Source organism: Uloborus diversus, unplaced genomic scaffold (genome assembly GCF_026930045.1).
Source record: "Uloborus diversus isolate 005 unplaced genomic scaffold, Udiv.v.3.1 scaffold_602, whole genome shotgun sequence".
NCBI lineage: Eukaryota > Metazoa > Arthropoda > Arachnida > Araneae > Uloboridae > Uloborus > Uloborus diversus.
In genome coordinates, this window is record NW_026558794.1 from 96,855 (window position 1) to 117,572 (window position 20,718).

The 20,718-nt window shown below is 30.6% G+C and overlaps 1 long non-coding RNA gene across 1 annotated transcript; it reads left to right on the top strand.

Annotated features, from left to right (window-relative positions):
* The first annotated feature begins 2,538 nt into the window (after positions 1-2,538).
* On the top strand, positions 2,539-11,722 carry LOC129233667 (uncharacterized). Its single transcript, XR_008581476.1, has 3 exons — positions 2,539-2,713; positions 8,575-8,825; positions 11,545-11,722. It is a non-coding gene; the product is annotated as an uncharacterized LOC129233667 (long non-coding RNA).
* Positions 11,723-20,718: the final 8,996 nt, after the last annotated feature.

The window sequence follows — 20,718 nt, forward strand, 5'->3', positions numbered from 1 at the left end:
ATTACTATTTAGTATATAAATATTACGCAGAAATTAAGAAAATTGTCATAATAATTAGCCCCCCCCCCCCCATCGAAAGCAAGTTTATTAAGCATCTCATTTCAGTCCTTTGGAAATTAATTTACGCTTATTCGCAACTCGAAATGGGAAGATTGGGCGCCGAAGATTGGGCGCCGACTATTGGGCGCCGCATATTGGGCGTCGGGAACTTTGGGCGCCGAGCATTTTGGGCGCCGGGAACTTTGGGCACCGAGCATATTGTGCCCAGTATTCCCGGGGCCTAAAATGCTCGGCGCCCAATGTTTCCGGCGTCCAAAATGCTCGGCGCCCAATGTTCCCGGCGGCGAATTTTGAAACGCTCTCAATGCTTACGTTACGGTAACTACCGGTTAGTTAACCACGTGACATCTAATGATCACGCAGCGGTTAGCAACCAGTTACTCAGTGGTCGACCGGTTAGGATCGCCGAACAAAGCCAATTACATTGGCGAAATGAGAAATAAAAACGAGTGCGTTCTATTAAACAGCATGGTGACCTGGTTACATTAAAGCAACCCCGAGTAAAATGTAAACAGAGCCGCCCCTTTAAATTGTGAGGTAGAAATTGCAATGCGAAATATTGCTGTTTAAAGTTTTAGTTCGTTTTAATTTCACGATTTACTGTTTTTTGTGTTGTGAAATATTTCCGTTTTCGTAGGGTTTCTTCTGAATCTTAATTTACGTCTGTATTGTTGTTATGTTTGGAACCCTCTCCCCCAACTACCAATCACTTCTGAAGTGCTACAAATTCAGAGTTAATTACAATACAATATGAATAGCAACCCCTTCTGCAAGTTTTCCGGATTTTTCGCATGCCATGAATGTAAGGGAAAAAAACGGAAACGAACAAGTTCAAAGGGTGCAAGAATGCACTAGCCAAGGGCACTCACTTTGACTCCCCTCTCCCCTCTAACTTAACTATCACAGGTGCTATTAATTCAAAGTCAATTATACTATATTTGCTGTAAACTCCTTTGATAGGGAACATTTTAATATAATTAAGATTTTGGTGCAATCTGCAAATTGTTATCAATTATCAGTTCATTCAGGCAAAATTAACAAGGCCAAAGAAAAAAAAAATTTTTTTTTTCAGAGCTCTGAATATATCATTATCATTAGCATACAAATGAACTCACACCTATTAGACTATAATGATTTAGTACAGTTAAGGAGTGACACAAGCTCGGAGCATAAAACAATCGAAATGGAAAAGCTTACAGTTCCTGGGGCCAATGACTACTGATTGCGAGTAGTTGGTGGTAGCCAAACGTGTCATTTTAATTTTTTCTAGGAAATGGGGGGGGGGGGAGTGTGCAAAGGATGACCCTGGTCGCTCAAATTCTCATGAGCCCCACTAGCATAGGAGCAGTGACTCAACATCTTCCCACCTATCCTTTCCCCGTTTTATTATTTTTTTTTTATAAAACTAAAAACTGAGACAGATGAAGGTGAAATTAAATTAAATGAAAAGGATTATATTCTTTCCTGAGATAAAATGTATTTCTTAGATCATTAAATGGTAGTATTTTTTACAGATTTTCTCACGACATTTTTATTGTTAAAAAACTTTATGAAATAACCAAAATCTTCAACATATTGTTCAGAGAAAACCAATAAATTAAAACATCAACAACATAAGAGAAGCGCACTCAGATTGTATTTCAGTTACTATTCTCAAGAATACAAAAAAAAAAATCAACAGTCAAAGAAACTCATTTTGAAACAGCATGTATTATCTACCATGTTAAAATCTGTTCTGCGTCTCTTTCAATGTGAGTTTATTGCGAATGTTTACAGCAAGCAGAATTTTCCAAACATAACAACAATACAGACGTAAATTAAGATTCAGAAGAAATCCTACGAAAACGGAAATATTTCACAACACAAAAAACAGTAAATCGTGAAATTAAAACGAACTAAAACTTTAAACAGCAATATTTCGCATTGCAATTTCTACATCACAATTTAAAGGGGCGGCTCTGTTCACATTTTACTCGGGGTTGCTTTAATGTATCCAGGTTACCATGCTGTTTAATAGAACGCGCTCGTTTTTAATTTCTCATTTCGCCAATGTACTGTAATTGGTTTTGTTCGGCGATGCTAACCGGTCGACCACTTAGTATTCGGTTGCTAACCGCTGCGTTCTATCATCAACCGGTTACCATATTAATATGAAGCACGTGATCGATTAACCGGTAGCTACCAGTTGAGCTCGGCGAACGCAAGCATTCCTTGAGTTCGCCGAACCTCACCGGTGGACCGGTTACTAACCCCAGCGTTCTAGGTTTTTGCCGATTGAAGGAACGCCTGAGGGGCTGCCGTTCTTTCCCCCGTTCCTACCCCCCCCCCCCCTGCTCGTTATCTGAGCACTATAGCAACCTTTAGCTTACGGAAGAAGGAAGAGGCCAATATTAACTTTTTCGCCAAGTTTGCACGTGTTACTGATGTAGTGTGGATTATACCGATAGGTTAGGCCTATTTGGATTGGATGTTGACGAAGACACGAAGGGTGGAATTTTGCAGTTGCTTTTGTGAATAATTAAACAGGATTATAGTTTTACGTTTTTAATAGTTAAATTTCTTGTATGAATTATATTGTTTAACATGTTTTTTGAGTTTTCTTCGAAAAATTTCATCATATTGAGGTGGGATGCCGTGGAGATATTTACGCCGTGTAAGTAAAATTTTGTATTTTAGCTGTTAATTTGTGATAACATGATTAGTAAGTAATATGTTCAATGAATTTGTTTGCAAGATAATTATTTGCTGACATTTAATTTGTTTGCAAGATTTTATATGTGACTTCATAAATCGTTCAATACTGTTCCAGATTTAAACTTTGTCAGGGAATGATTTTATTTCGTTCCGCATAGATGTGTAGTCTATCTGATTAAAAGAATTAAAATTAAGTAATTTATACTAAGTGTGTAGTTTTAAGTAATACATGCAGGTAGATTGCTAAGTTTTTATTATTAGTGCCTTTCCTTTTATATAATACAAACGCTTATAACTGAGATCTGCATATTCTATGAAAATAACAGATTGTAGATCCAAACTAAGTATTATTTATACTTTTAAAAGTAATGTGATTAGCAATTATTTGTACAGTTGAGCTTATTTAGCGCTCTCTTTTGCTGCATTTCTCTTTTAGTTTTTTATTGTTAATACGAACCCATTTAGGAATTTTTATAAAAATGCTCCTAGTTAGTTCAAAATTTTATCATGTTTCATTTAAGTCCACTGCACAAATTGACTGATTAAAGCTTCTGATTGTTTGTTATGGTGCAAGTTAAGCATGTATAGAATTTTTTTTTATCTTGCATTGCTTATATTTGTATCCTGTGTTTTTATTAAATTTTAATGTCGTAGAACCAGAGTTTCCTGAAAAATGGCTATTTCCCTGAATTTTTCATCAATTTCCCTAATACAGTCAAACTTTTATATATCGAAATCCCAGCAAATTTCCATGTCCATTACATAGAAAGTTTGTTTCTATACATCGAAAAAGTCTCTATGTAGTATCCAAAAAAACTTCAGATATTCGTAGATTTTTTTTCCAGTTCCGACTGTTTGTCTTATAAAAAATGAAGGATGGTGGAAAAAATTATGTTCACTATAAGTTCATATGCAACTCAGAAAGAATTTGAAGTTCAGGGATTGTGTGGATAGCTCGTTGTTCCATTCTCTTAAATTCCCTCAAGTTCATCTTAAATCTTAGTTGCAACCAGTAATACAGTATACTCAGTTTTAAGTTACCCCTTTTGTCTGTTAATTATCATTCCTAGTCCTTTTAGCTTCAGTGAAAATCATTCAAGTTAAGTAAATTGATTTTTTCTTCCATTACATTGTCATAACGAAAGTCCCCTGATGTTGCGCATCAAGTTGAATTACCAAAAAATGAGGATGTATGAAGAGGCCGAAATGTCATTCTTAGAAAATTTAGTATTTCCGCAAGCAGAGGGCCTGCTATTATGAGAAATCGCAAAGCCGTAATAATAGCTTTAAAGTGGCTTTTTAGAAACTATGCAGTAAAATACTCAGTAGATAATGAATTTTTTTTATTATCAACTTTCATTTAATCAGATGCTTGTATCAATTAAAAATTGAGCATCACACAACCATTAGCTTTATTTTTAATGCTTTAGCAGATTTTCATGATAAACTAAGATTGTTTCGATATATTGAATTTCCCTCGGCAATTTGCTACTTCAATATATCTGACCGACTGTAGTATCTTGCTACACATAAAACTAAATTTCATTGCCATAGCTGCCAAAACTACGAATTTGTTGGGGAGATTCCTGGAGTTTGATACCTTCTCCCAACTTTCTAATATAACAAATATCTCTCAAATTATCATTAAAACAACGAAATTCCTTGAACATGGGATTCTAGTATTTATTAGAGCTTTTTCATTTGGTTCTAAAATAATTTAATGTTTTCAATACAAAATTCTACATATCTGGAATGTACTCCTTTAAGTCAAAGGTTTTTTTGCCTTGAACTTATTGCTTTGCGTATCAATTTGTATGAAAGGGTTTATTTACAATATTTCATGCGCACAGTGTAGTTAGATTGCTGGAAAAGTAGCCAAAAGTCGCCTTTTTGTTGTGTGTAATGACAAAGTTTGGCTAATCATTAAGAGGCATCTTTGTTGATGAGGACTGGGCAGGCATGAAAGTTTTCTTGAATATTGAGAAAGAAGTAAATAGGTGTGTGAGTCCTTGTTCTGCAGAGTGATTATAGAAGCTTTTCTTTGAGAGTCTATTTGTGCAGATTCTAATGAAGTTGATGTTGAGAAATCTGTACCACCTCCAACTAATCAGCAAGTATCAGATTTTCTTATATTTTACTGCTGTAAATTGAAAATTCCAAAAGGGTGGAAAAGTCGAATTGTGTTTACAAGCTGAAGGACTTTTTGAGATACAATGTTTTTAAGTCAAAAATAACTATTTGCTTCGAAGTATTATTTTTTTTTTTTTAATTTTCTGTGACGATGTTTTTTGAGGTACTAAAACTTGATTTTGTCCAAACGATAGGTGTTATAGTCTATTGTGCACTATTCCCGGAAAGAATTGATATGGGGGGGGACAAATTTCAATAACTCAAACTGCCAAATCTTATTAAGTAGACACTTTGCCTTTTGTTCCTTTCCCCTGCACTTTAAGATTATTAAGGGCCAACTGTATTTACTTTTATTATTATTCTTTTTACTGGAAGTATATCTTAATAAATAAAAAAATAAACATAAAAAGTATAAAATTTCGTCATGTCACCAGAAGGTGAATACATTTTTTCCAAACCTTCAATGTGAGCCACAATTTTTCCCAAACCGAGTTTACGGCTCGGATTTTTAAATTTGAAATGCATGAGTTTTTTTTTTAAAGAAAAATTCAGATCAAAAGACTATATCTATTCAGATTTTAATCCATTTCATTAAAAAAAGATATCTTTAGAATGGGGAACATCTCAGGTTTCACAGAGTTGCTGACAGGTAGCGATAACTCTTCCTTCGCCCACCATTTCAGTGTTTGAAAAGGGCGACTGCATCCCAAAAATCATTGTGTCTACCTTTCACAAAGTGCGAGCCCGTAACAACAGTTTAGTTTGATTTTCGTCGAAAATACCCTGGTTTTGAATCTCCTCCCCCAACAAGCATTAGAAGATGGTATGGGTTGTTGTGTAAGCAGTCGATGCTAACATGCTTGCAAAAGAACACCCTGTACAGTTAAAATTAGTCAGCCTTGACATCTAGCATATAAATATAAATTCCTCCATGCATATATTTTTTATTAGTTAGTGATTTTAATTATTTTAACTCCAGCATCCCAAAATGTAGGGAAAAATATCACTTTGATCTAGTTAGGGGCTTTCAAAAAATATATTTTGCACCCTGAAACACAATAGAGCAGTGACAATTTCCATTTTAGTCATCTTTACAAGTGCATAACAAATATTAGCTTTATTTATCTTAATGTTTGATGTATAAAAATTTCTATGTTGTGTGACTTGCAGTCAAGCATTCCTGCTGTAAATTTGTGTTCAAGCAAATCTCTCAATATACAAGCATCTTTGTTCTAGGCTCAACAAGCTTTATCCCAATTGCTGCTCTACAACACTCAAAATTTTTAATACACTGAAAAACCCTTGAAGTCCTAAACTACTCACGTATGCAACATTTAAAAAAAATAAATGATTGTTTTAATCATTAAGGTTCAATGACTTCAAAATTCATCTTTAGAAAAATTGTTTAAATGATGATTAAAATGTTTCTTTGTATTGATCTTATCTAAATAAAATGAGCCAAAAAAAAAAAACGCACACACACAGCTTGAAAGATTTTGTATGAAAACACTAAAAATAGAATGGAAATTTGCTTTAGTTATCCAATAATTCAACCAGAGTTCTAACTAGAAAAAATCGCTGCATTAAGAAATTGACTTACCTCTTTCCAATCCTTCGGCCAGTCTTTAATTGAAGTGTGTTGTACATCCAGCAGAAGTAATTCAGGGTTTATGTTTTTGAAAGAAATGTTTTAAATTTTATTTTGTGTTTGATTGAATACATTCATAGCTGTAATGTAAATTTTATTCTGATAGGCAAGTTTGTATAATAATGGGTGGAAAAGATTTAGACATTGCTTGTACTAGTGTTGCTGTATTTCTGTGTATTAATATATTTTTTAAAAAGTAAATTAAAATTATATATTGCTTTCAATTCTGGATAAGCTAGGGCCTTTCTTTCTAGTTTTTTGTATCCTACCATGTGGCCTGTGTAGCAGTTAACAGTTAAAATTGTTTATATAAGTTCAACTGCAATTTGAATCTTAAATAAAATGTATTTCTTTAAAAAAAAATACCCAAAAGCTCAGAATTAGTTTATAAATTATAATAAAACTAGGTGTTTAGTGTAAAATGCATTTACACTTACATATGCAATTATAAAATAATTACTTAGAAGCTATGCGTTCTGTTAATTCTAACTTAACTGTGACCATGAGCTAAATATATTCTAAACAAATTTTAAAATATTCATATCTATAAATATATTTTTTTATGGTCAAACATGTGGCAGATAAATTGTCTATTTATTTGTGCTATAATTTCATGCAAAAAAAAATATTTACTTTAGAAAACTAACTTAAATAAAATATAAACAAAGCGTGATATTACTCAAAAGCTCAACATTAAATTTTCCACACGTTGGGCTAATCATGTAAAATATGTTTCCTAATACATTTCTGATGTTTTTTATTTTGTTTAAATCCTTAAATTTAAGATAGTACTACATTTTTTGAGTTTTACATACTATGTAGCACAAAAAGCAGTTAACAGCTAAAATTGTTTATAGTTAAGTTCAACTGCAATTTAAATCTTAGATGAAATGTATTTCTTAAAACAATTATATCTAAAAGCTCTGAATTACTTCATAAGTTATAATAAAACTAGGTTTTTTGTGTAAAATGCATTTACACATATGTAATTATAAAATAATTACTTGTGAGCTATGCACTCTGTTAATTCTAACTGAACTGTAACCATAAGCTAAATTTTGTTAAAGCTTTTAAAAATATGCATATCTATAAATATATTTTCATACTTGAACATGTGGCAGATAATTTGTATATTTATTTGAGCTATAATTTCATGCAAAAAATGTTATTTACTTTAAAAACTAACCTAAATAAAATGTAAACAAGCATGATATTACTCGAAAACTCAACATTAAATTTTCGACAAGTTGGCTAATCATGCAAAATATGTTTTCTAATGCATTTCTGATGTTTTTTACTTTGTTTAAATAAAAACATTATTTGAGTTTTGCATGGTAGTTAACTTGTGTAGCATAAAAACACCACTTACCTCTTTATATATTTATAAACATTTTTCTGGTTATTTTTAATATTTAAATGAGTTGGTGATAATGAAGTTAATGTATTGTGTAATGTAATGAATTTATTACTTTGAATGCTGGATAATCTTGAGCCTTTTTTCCTCCCAGTTTTCAACATGTGGTTAACCTGTGAAGCAGTTCACAGTTAAAATTGTTTCTAGTTAAGTTCAACTGCAATTTAAATCTTAAATAAAATGTATTATATGAATTCTTTCAATAATGCCGAAAAGCTCTGAATTAGTTTGAAAATTATATTAAAACTAGGTGTTTAGTGTAAAATGCATTTGCACATACATATGCAATTATAAAACAATTACTTTTAAGCTGTGTGCTTTGTTGATTCTAATTTAACTGTGACCATGAGCTAAATAATCTTGAAGTATTTAAAAATATATATTTTCATGATCAAATATTTCTGCAGAATTTTTTTTCTTTTCATTGTGCTTACTACAACTTCATGAATCATTATGTTACATTTACTTTTTACTAAAGGGAAAAAAGGGCAGGGTACTGCTTTTTGAAAGGCCACTTTCTAAACAGCTAATAATCTGCAAATTTGAACAGATTTATTCGATATTCTACTTTTGTTAAGTATTTAGCTGTTTCTGTAATTTATTGACTTGCTGATCATAACTTTTTCAGGTTTACAAATGGTCTACGAAAAAATGATGCAGAGAGACACATTTGAAATTCTTCACTATCTTGACTGAATGGTGTGCCACTATTGTTATGACTTTTGTCTAACATGAGCATTACGTAGTGGCATTCTTTTCGGTTCTCAGTGTTTGTTTTACTGCTACAACAGGATTTTGAAGTTGGATGATCCAACCAGCAAACCTTTGTTCCAGAATTTATGTACCTGCTTAGAATTGTCTTACCTGAAAATTAACACAGTAAGTCCTTAAAATAAGTCTTATTTAGTTATTATTTCAATTTTTTTTAATCCTCTTATATAGGTCTAAATAAAATAAATTTATCAGCACTATATTTTGAGTTGACTGTAATCATGCAAAATATGTTTTCTCATGCATTTCTGATATTTTTCTTTTGTTTCATTCCGTAAATTTGAGGTAGATAGTTTGCAATATAGACAGTATTCGAGTTTAACATGATAGTCAACATAGTGCCATATTGTGGTTCAAATATGGCATCTACCTGACTTTACATGTTTATGAATACTTAACATTATGATTTTGTTTCATATTTTATTGAGTTAGTGATAGTAAGATTAATGTATTGTGCCCTAAAATAAAAATAAAAATGAGGAAAAAAAATTTAATTCAATATCTGCATGTTTTTTTTACCTCAAAAATTTTTTGAATGTTATGATACTAGTAAGTTATTTTTGTATTTTGATACTCTACTACAACTTTCATTCATTGTATAAAATGTGTTGCGCAATTGTAGAATATTTAAATATGTTTACTATATTCAATACTTAGTTGCTGTTCAAAATTATTTAGTGTTATTAGGGGAACAAACCAGTCAAATTTAATTTGCAGTAAAAACGTATTAATGAAGAAAACTTCTTTTATAGTGAATTCAAAAAGTATTAAGTCCTTTCCCCGGCTCATGTGTAGAACATAGAGCATGACTGAGAGTATTATTATGTTGGCAGAAATAGTAAATGTTTAGCCAACCTTTATTCAACATTAATTTATGTACTTGAATTTTGAATGATTGCATGTTATTATTTTCAGGGTTTGTAAATATCTGATACTTTTAATCAGCACAAACTAAAAAATAGTAACAACATTCTTAAAATCTTCACAGTTTTTTTTATTTTTTTATAATAAAGTGTACTTTTCATGGAAACATAAGTACTTTAATTTATAATTGTATAAATGATGTTTACAATCATACATGGAATAGGATAATTTAATGTTTCAAAAATAAAATGTAACATAACTATTATTAATATTGGCTGTATATTACTATTTTAATCATATGCTCTGCTCTATAAAACTGGATTATATGTATGTGCCCGGTAAAAACCACACGAAGATCATTCTATTATGTACAAAAAAAAAAAAAAAAAAATTGAATTAAAACCTGAAAAAGTTATTTGAAACCAAATGTTTATTGATTGTTGTAATATGTCCTGTTAGAATATTTTGCTTTAAATTTTTATTTATTTTACTTGACATAATTAACCATTAACTGCTTTACTTTTCTTTAGTTTGCTACATTTAAATTTATATAACTCAAAAATAGGTTTGTGCTCAGTCGTGAGCCATTTTCGTTTTTTTCTGATCAACTTAACAGGATATTTATTTTGAAGCTATATTAAAGATGTTACATAATTAGTATTTTTATAAATATAAAATTTTTAAAATATATATTGTATGACTGCATATTACTGATATATTAATATAAATATAGTACAGACCCGGTAAAGAGTTGCTTCCGGTTTAATCCTCGGCTTTTTCACTCTAATGTTAATTAGAAGTGTATCAATCCGATCTAGTTTAACAATAAAGGTGGTACAAGTTAGACTATCATTTCTATTGAAACATGTAAGAATTGCACATGTGTTCTTAGTTATAGACGAAAGATATGCCGATGTACTAGTAAGTTTATCATATAGCCACTTGCCTGAAAAAAAATTACACAGCAAAACAGCAACAAGAAATGCACACAGGGCGGATACTCCCCCCCCCCCCAAAAAAAAAAAAAAACAAAAAAAAACAAAAAAAAAAAAAACAATTATAAATGTTTTATGCAAGTATGAAATATTTTAATTTTCAGAAACAACTTAGTTCTATTTTTGTGGCATAATAAAAGCTTGCATTTACATATTTTTTGCATCGAAAAAATAGGCTCATCGTAATCTCAAAATTTCTCTTCCATATTTTTCACAATTTGGTTCTGCTTTATAATATAATGAATTTATTTCTGGTGCTGAAATTTGTTAATTTGTACCTGGCATGATATATAATTTTTATACCTTGTATATATTTTGTAAAACTTAAACCTGCAACTTTAGTTTGAAAAAAAAAATACTTTACATCTTGATGCATCGCAATGTAAAGTTGCTGATGCATTACAATGTAGAAATTCCTACATCTCCAGCCCTACTATATATATTAGCAGACGCTGTCGACAATTAAAGATATTTTTTTTTCAGCTGACCTGTATTGGCCAAGTACATAGATAAACTTTGGTTTGAGTACTCCATAAAGCATTACAGTTGACAAAATTCAGACTTCATCTGATTTTGATGTAAATTAGAAATTTAAAATTTGAATAAAGAATACACTATTAATCGTTAGTTTAATATTAAGTTGTCTAATAGTCTGCAATTTAGAACATATCTCTGTGATTTTCTATTTTTATTAAATATTTTACTATCAATTATGTAATTTATTGACTTACTAGACATTAACTTTTTTAGGTCTACCGTTTGTATCTACTAAGATATGCTGCTTAATAGAGGGACGGAGTTAGGATTTCTTTGCTAATTTTACTGAATTGTGTGCCATTATTGTTTTAACTTTGTCTAACATAAGCATTACATACTGGCATACTTTTCTTCGTGTTTGATTGCTACAACACGAATTTGAAGTTGAATTGTTTATGCTCCACAAATTTTGAAATTTACCTTTATTCCAGATTCTACGCTTACCTACACCCTGCTGTATGAATGGCATTTTCATCTTGCCTGAAAAGTGTGCAGTATATTGTGGCCAAAGCCTGCTTTATTTATTTATTTTTTTAAATATTCATCTTTATCCTCTTATACAGGTCTTATAAAGAAAATTAATGTATGGTATCAGCACTGTTTGTGTTTCTTCACATTTTTTTTGCTAATTTCCAACAATATTTCTTGTTAGTTATGACTATGAAATTTTAATCTGCATTTTAGAAGTTAGCAACTTTGCAAATTTAGTAAATGTATATTGTTACGAAGTAAAAACAAGAAAGCCAGTACTAGTTTTAAGTATGAAGAATATTAAATTTCCAAAATATTTGTAATTGAAAATATTATCCATATTATATTTCTTGTAATCACATTGCTGAGAACACATTCGTGTTATTTCATTGTTGCCTCATTATTTTAAAGTAGAGAAATACTGTATATCTGACATTGTTTAAACTGTAATATTTATTTTTTGTTAATGTCAATTTAGAATGGATATCTTTTGTGAAATGTAAATGCAAATAATTATTACTTTAAATAAAGTTGCTCCAAAAGAAAATTAATATAGTTAATGATTCTGAAATTATGCATAAATTGAAATTTAGTTTATTTTTGACACATGATTTGATATAAATGATTATTATGGTAGCATGTAACAAAGAAATAATTTTGTACAATGCCTAATGCTCCTGCAGCATAACTTGCACTTATTATTTTTATTATAATGCTTAAAAGCACTTATTTTCATGCAGCTTAAATTTTTGCTATCCTATTTTGTTTACAGAGATCAAGCTTCGCAAAACAGAAGGATTTATGTATTGTGTTATTACTTCACATTTTTTAATATTGGTTGTAGTATGGTACTATACTATAACTTTCATTGCTTGTATTATTGTGTATGAAATATGTTTACCAATTTTCAACATTTAAATCAACTTCCAATTGCCAAAACTTATCGAAAACTGGAAACCCGGATTTTCAGCTCATGCAAGTACCAAAACTAAATACCGAAGCTGTCTAGCTGCTGATCCTAATATTAGACTCCAGCTATCAACAATTGCCCAAATATGTTAAAATTGAGTCGTCAAATTTGAATTTTAATGGTTTTCTTACTTATTGATTTCTGTCTGTTTAACTTGACGTTTACTCCAGAATCTAATTAAAGTTAACCATTGTAAACTACCTATCTTTTTGAGTTTTGTGTTCACTATTCATTATTTTTTTATATTGTGGTCTTATGTGATATTTAAATATTCATTATATGTAGACTGGGCCAATGTCAATCTCTGCAATTCTAAAATCCTCCACTGAAGATATTTGCTGTTGTATGTATAATGTTTGATTTGTAGTGGTGCCTGATGTACCAGTTTCTGTGCACTGAATGCTTTCCTACAGGGAAACCAAGTGCTTATGAAATATCCTATTTTCTTTTGTAGTTTTTAGAAATTGAATTATTTTATTAAGCTAAGGGAAATTGAATGTTACATTGTACCAAGTTTGAAAAAAATGTAATATTGTTCTAAAGAAATTGATATTAAAGGAACTACAACGTGTCTTTGTGTTTTCTGTAATCATTTTTAGCATTGCAAATGAGCTAATTAAAAAAGTTTTTGAAAATTAATGTATGGTTCAAATTAAATTATTCTTAATCATCAAAACTTTGAAGAATCAAATATGTAAATAAAGATATCTTTGAAAACATTATTAGTAGTTACAATGCAAGTATTATTATTTCAATAACAATATGGGGAAAAAATGTTAATCGAAACTCACAAACAGTATATGACGAAACAAAATGTAGTACACATGTAAAAATTTCAAAATATCTCATTACTCGACTTTTTTTTTAATACTATAATTGATTGTTACAAGTACTAATTGAATTCCATCACTTACAAAGTTTGAAAAACAATGAACATTAAAAGTTCTGTATATTAGTTCTTACGGTATGGTAATTTTTTGTCCAAAAAGATAAAAGCACTTGTACATATTCGGAGAGAAAACCTAAACAACTATAGGTATGCATTGTTGAAAATTCCCTCTTTTCTACCTAACACAAAACCAGGTTTCTTTGGATTAAACCAAGTGGTTTTTTGCCCCAAATGCATACCTGCCAACTCTACTGGTTTTTCCCGGGAGATTCCTCGATTTTGATCATTTCCCTTGATTATGTATAAGATGTAAGGAACATTTGGTTGTACCAAGAATCGTAGTAAAAAAATCCTTTATTTCCTAACTAACAATGAAAAATCTATCGTTAACACCAATTTTACATATTATTGCAAAGAGTAAAATCGAATTAATGCAAAGTAACTAGCAAAACTTTATCCATAAATCACAGATTTAATAAATTTTGAAACTTTTATTTTTTAAGGTAATTGCTAAATAGTTTTTATTTTAATTTTTTTTTTTTTTTAAATCTATGACTTTCTACTAGGTACATAAATATACAAGGCAGACCAACTAAGTTTTTCTAAAATTACATAGAAAAAAATTCGAGTAGCTCTTTTATAATTTTTTAATTGTTATTATTTTTCAGTCTTTTGCATTTCAAAATAGTCGAAAAAGCACATTTCAACGAAAACTTCATATACTACCTAATTTGCTTGATCACTTAAAATTTATGGAGATAGATTATGTATCATTAAAGTGATGGATAGTGTAAAAATATCTTAACAGTAGAATATTTAAATAACAAGAGAAAAAAATAACTTAGTAGGCATAGAATTCCGTTTATACATGCACGCTTTTTGCATCCCCGATAGACAATGCAGTCAGGACAAGAAAAGAAAATGCAGTATAAAATTATGAAAACAGAAACATTCATGTAACTTTATGCTCTTATTTAAAAAAAAAAAAAATAAATGCTTAACTTTTACTTTTCAAAGAACTTTTTAATCCCAGTATAATGAAAGTCTCGTGTGAATGGTGGATGAATCAATAAACATTAATTTTTTTATGACAGTCTTCATTATTAAAATATGTTAAAAGAGCATTTTCATTTAAATTTGTATTAAGGCTTTTAATTAAAGGATTTTCTTTCTTTGACAAAAAAAAATTGTATTCCTAAATGCATTAAACCTGAGGAATACTTACTACAATGGAAAGCATAATGATTTTTCAAAAACCTACTTGTCCTGTTTCTATAAGTGTTATCACTGATATATTATAAATAGATAAATTACATGATTTACAATCTTTTTTAAATCTTTAAACAAAATATATGTTGATTTTTTTATTTTTAAAGTTGTATTAAGTATATATATATATACTGTTAAATACTTTCCACGTTTAAGAATGCGTGATTTTGATTTCACTTTAATTTTTTTATTTATAGTAGATGGCAATGATTATGAGGAAATTAATTTGCAAGAATTCATTCATGGTTATTTGTAATTAATGTCTGAACCGTCACAGTAAATTATTTCTTTGATTATTTATATTAAGACCCATTTACGCAGGGCCGCGCCATCCCTATGTGCGAGGTCGTTCGGCGCGCAGCAGCGCCAGAGTCAAAAAGGCGCCGAACTTTACCAATCAAAATGCTCTAAATCAGTAGTTGGAAAAACTACATTTTTTTTGTAGCGAACTACAACTACAACTACTTTGTTACAAATGTAGTTAACTACAACTACAACTACTTTTTTCAAAATGTAGCAACTACAAACTACTTTTGAAATGTAGTCACTACTTCGCTACTTTCTAAAAAAATAAGTAAATAAAAAGCATACACAACAGGTTGTCCCTCAAAAAATTAAAGTCAATATTTCAAGTCGTATACCCTCTTGTATTTTTCCTCTTGTGTCAAAACAATCGTGAAAAAAAGTTTCATATAATTTGCACAACGGCAATCCTTGCCGACTTGTACCTGAAAGTGTAAAACAGTACTTGTATGCTATGCCAAATCGAAAAAAAGACAAAAAAAAATTTTTAGAAACTCGAAATTTCTGTTGATAAAACGTTTCCCCTGTACCCAACACCCCACATGTACCAAAAGAACATTTATTCAAATTAAAAAACATTTAGATATGCCACACTTAATCTAAAATTTATAATTTTATTTAAAAAAATGATTTTTTTGTCAGTTATCTTTTAAAAAATTGCATATAAATTTAAATAGAATATCAAGTTCAAAAATTACTGGCGAACACATTTACAAATCAACAATTACAAACGAATAATAAATACATAATATAGTATTTTAAATGAAAATTTTAACTCAACCTGGAAAAAATCCATATCTTTGAGTACTATGTGGGAGACTTAAAAATTGCAGGAAAACAAAAATTTCTATTTAACGCTAATTACCCACTTTTCTATTTTACTGTATTTTTTTCTTTTTTTTTCAGCTTGATAATTTCGTAAAATCTTATTTTTCTGAAAATGTGTATCAAAAACTTAATTTTTTGATGAAAATTATAAATGTTAGGCCACGTGTGGGATATCTAAATGGCTTTTAATTTAAATACATGTTTTTGAGGTGCATATGTGGGGTATAGGAGCAATGTTTTATCAACATAAATTTTTCGTTTCTAAAAAAACATTTTATTTTAATTTTGCCTAGCATTACAAGTGCTGGGTCTCACTTTCAGACATAATCGGCACTTGTTGCCGTTGTTCAAATTATACGATTTTTTTTTTTTTTTTTTTGACGTAAAAAGATAAAATATAAGAGTGTGCGACTTGAAAAATCAACTTTCGATTTTTTTTTGGGGGGGGACACCCTTATACGCACACATACACACCGTAAGAGGTTTGAACAAAAAACGATTGATAAATTAACTCATCAGAAGACATTATGAAAAATGCCCGTTATCATACTCTCATACACTGTAATGCTGGTATTTATTGTAATCCTCCAGAACAGTTCAATTTTTTCCTTTTCTATAACATTTTTAGTAGCTTCTTTTTATTAGGTGAATACTGTCGAAAATTTAAGCCTCGCTAAAATATTTTTATTTTGCAATCTTCGGTCTGTTCATATAAAATTCACAAAATTTTCAACTTGCGAAATCACCGCTATCTTCATTTTTGCGAAAATAAGTGCTTTTTTCCATATAAATATTGGTGAAATATGAAAATTACGATGACAAACTAATGGCGTCAAACAGATAGAACGTATGGCGTCAAAATGAAATGCCTGAGGTCAGCTGGTATTTTTATGAGTGTTATTTCTCATTGCATCTGATGATGTACCTTGTGTAAAATTTACGCCAGTTAAATTCGTTTGAACCTTGATTTTTTTTTTTTAGTTTATTTAAAAGTAGTTTCCAGAAATCGCTACAAACTACTATTTTTTGTAGTTAACTACTCACTACACTACTTTTTTAAAAAAGTAGTGCGCTACACTACAAACTACTAAAAAATGTAGCTACTACAGTAGCGTCGCTACTTGTAGCGCGCTACTTCCAACCACTGCTCTAAATAGGTGGAATCACTTGAACAAAAAATTTAATATACATATATATAATTAATTTTTCATTATAATTTAGGGCCCGATCAGCCCAGCTCATATCAGAGGAGCTACTGAACTCGAAAAAACTGCGACATATGAAGTAAAATTGTGCACTGTAATGTAATCTAAAATTAAATAAACATTTTTACACATCGTTTTTTTTTTAAATAAATTAAATGACAAACGTATTTTTCCCAAGCCATATTTGTCTACTTATCCTCATTCTAGGTGTTAACTATTTCTTTCGCCAAACGCCACTGCATAAAGGCGCTTGAAAGACTACACGACGGCGCCGATCAGGCTTGACGCGGGCGGTCCTGCATTTACGTATTGTATTTTTTATAGTAGTTTTAAAAAATTCAAACAATATTCTCCTATAGAAATCTCTAAGTATAAGGTAATGAAATTACAAGATTTTTACTCTTATTTGTTTAATTAACTACAAAGAAATTAGTTACAAATATGAATATTAAACATTCCTTAACAATCAACGTATAAAATCTTCCTGATTTTCCTTAAGTAAAATTGTTTTTCTTACGAATAGTAATAAAAATCAAATAAACCCGGTTTAAACCAAAAAAACCTGGTTAAAAAAAAACACAGTTTTTTGTTTTTGGTTTTATCAAAAAAAAAAAAAAAAAAAAAAAAAAAACGATTTTCATACCAACCCTGCACAAAACTTATTTAGGACTTAAAGACGACTCATAACAGTATATATACCATGCAAAAACTAAAGGTGGCGACTAATATTCCGTAATGTGGTAAAAACTGACAGAACATAAATTCAAATCGTAACATTTCTGTAGAAATATAGCATGTTCATTATTGTTAAGCAGAAGAGAGGGAGTTATAGGTTCATTTAAGAAACTATTATTTATTTTAAATTCATGCTGATTATATAATTGAATTTTTTCAATCATTTATAAAATAAAAGTTCAAATTCATAATTTAATTTGCTTTAATTACTTGGCAGTTATAAACAATATAGGCAGAATTATTTATACTACCGGATTATATAGTCGATTATTAAAAAAAAAAAAAAAAGAGGGGGGGTGCTTTTTGGCCTTTGGTAGAATTAATGCAATTTAAGGTTTCGCTTTCAGTTATGAATCTGTAGGAAGAGTTTTTGATGGCTTTGGTTTCATCACTTAAATTCAAAGAACAATCATTTATAGCAGTAGATGCTTTTATTGTTTCTTATAAATTGAAATGGTTGACTTTTAATTTAAAACTTCGTTTTGACCTTCTTTCTTTATTTATTTGTTTGAGCATTAAATTTTCATTTTAGGTACAAATAGAGAAACCCCAGAAAATACTATTTACACCCGGACACCCCCATGATGATGGTCTTGATTTGAAAATGTCCTCACATTTTTTTGCATTTCTAGATTCCTTCAATTCAATGCAGTTACAAAATTTCGGGGGGGGGGGGAATAGGCTTATTTTTAAAATGTATAGGTTCTGTAAATTGGAAATCATTTCGGGTTTCAGTGGCGATGGGAGGAGGATAGGCTCTGGCTATATATATATATATATATATATATATATATATATATATATATATATATATATATATATATATATATATATATATATATATATATATATATATATATATAATTGATCAAAAGGGTAATTCTATGAACATAATTTATCCTAAAAATGTGCTTTTAAACAAAAATTTAGATCCCCCCTACCCCCTTCATTTAGAACACATCAAAATTGACAGGTGCACCATTTCTCTTAAGGGCTTCCCAAAAATTTTCGATTCATAGTACCCGTCAGTGGCGCTCGACTGAAAGCGCCTGAATTTTTAAGAAAGAGACAAGGGAGGGAGGGTGGCATATTCTATTGCAAATTGCGTTTGCTTTAATAATCGACTTAATTCCTCTGAATCCTGCTGTATTAGGTTAAAACCCACACGGTTGCTCTTTAAAATTATGAGAAAAAATTTGTTTCCTTCTTTTTTTTTCTTACAGGGAGGGGGAGGGGGCTGATCCCTATCACAACTAATTTAACAGTAAGGAAATACATGCCTAGAAGTGGTGTCTCTGCTAAGCATTTTCTGGGACAAAGCACTTTTAGAATACACACAATTATTGTTGTGTTGGAAAGGAAATAACGGTTTACCAGGAGAGTTGATTTCATGAAATGCGGTGAGTGTTTGTTGAATGTTTTCATATATGATCGCTGATAAGCAGTAACTCTATAGAACTAAATTCTCAGGGGTGCCTACCGCTAGAGATAAGGCGGCGCCTCCCCAAAAAAAAGTAAAAAAATACCCCTCAAAACAAGCCCCTAAAAATTTCCGTGACGCAATCTGCACTATGACCCCTCCCCCCCAGATGGGCCCCCCTGAAATTCTTTATATAAGAAAGGTACGCTATATAGAACGTATCTGGATAGTCCTCGGTGAGCCAGAGTTAATTGGTTGCTCTATTCGAACACGATCTTAGAAGTTAAGGCTGTCAAATGTGAAGGAAATTCAAAAAATTTCATTGACTTAATTCATTTATAATTAATTCACATACCTTGCACTGAAAATAACGAATGATTAAATGGCAGTTCTTATGAATAGTCACAATAGACCATCAGGGGTGCCCACCTAGTCTGTCTTGTGCTAACTGCGCCATTTAAATGGGGGATGAGCTGTTGTGAGGGGTATTTTTGTCTTTTGGAGGGAGGGTGGTCTTAGTGATAATTTAGGGGATAGGAACCCCTGTAAAGACATTGGCGTACATCGGCTCAGGTGCGCGCCCTCCTTCTACAAGATTAAAAGTCTGCCGTATCTCAGACTTACCACAAATTTTTTCAAAAAAATTATAATGTAAAAAAACAAAAACCTTGGTGAAGAAAGATATGGTTGGGCATTTATAATCAATTTTATTTTAGTTTTAGATAATAAAAATCGCAATTGTGGTAAAAATGTGGAATTAAGAAAAGCAAATGAAATTCTTCCGCCGATCCACGATTTTTCTCTCTCTCTCTTTTTTTTTTTTTGTCATTTTTCACTTTTTCTTGATTTTTTTCATCTTTTTTTGAGAACGTTGATAAATTTGCTAATCCTGCCACACAAATAGGCATTGGAAGAGGGTTTTAACAAATGTGAGACAGAAATTGTGAAAAACCCAGAAATGGACTTAAAATTGTCAAAATGTTAGAGCAGAGCGCATTAAAATACCTGAGGGAATCAGTAAATGCAGCATATATGGGGGGGGGGGGCTTCGCTGCTTCTGCTGCTTTCCCCTCTCCACTGTAACACGAATGGATTTGGGAAATTTGCAACTCCAGAACCCCTCCCAAGGTTTGTCTTGGAAACTTTCCAAAATTAAAAATCTAAAAACTAAAATTTAAGCTGTCTTTGGTCATAACCTACGAGGAGACATGACTACACATGAATTTACCGATTGAGGAAGAAGGCAAACAGTTTTCGTGTCCGTCTAGTATGCGTAAGTCGTGTACAAGTGGAGGAAAAAAATAATTAAAAATTTTTTGAAAACTTAACGAAACATAGCAATTTTGAAATGTTTGTTTCCCTTTTCAATGATACATAAAAGGTTTTTAAATGTTTAAAATGGTATACACAGACCTGTCATTTGGGTGATCCGAGGGGCCTGGAGTTTAGAAACATTATGAAATTAGGCATTTTTATAAGTCTTTTGTTTTTTCCCCTATGAAACGTATTGAACAC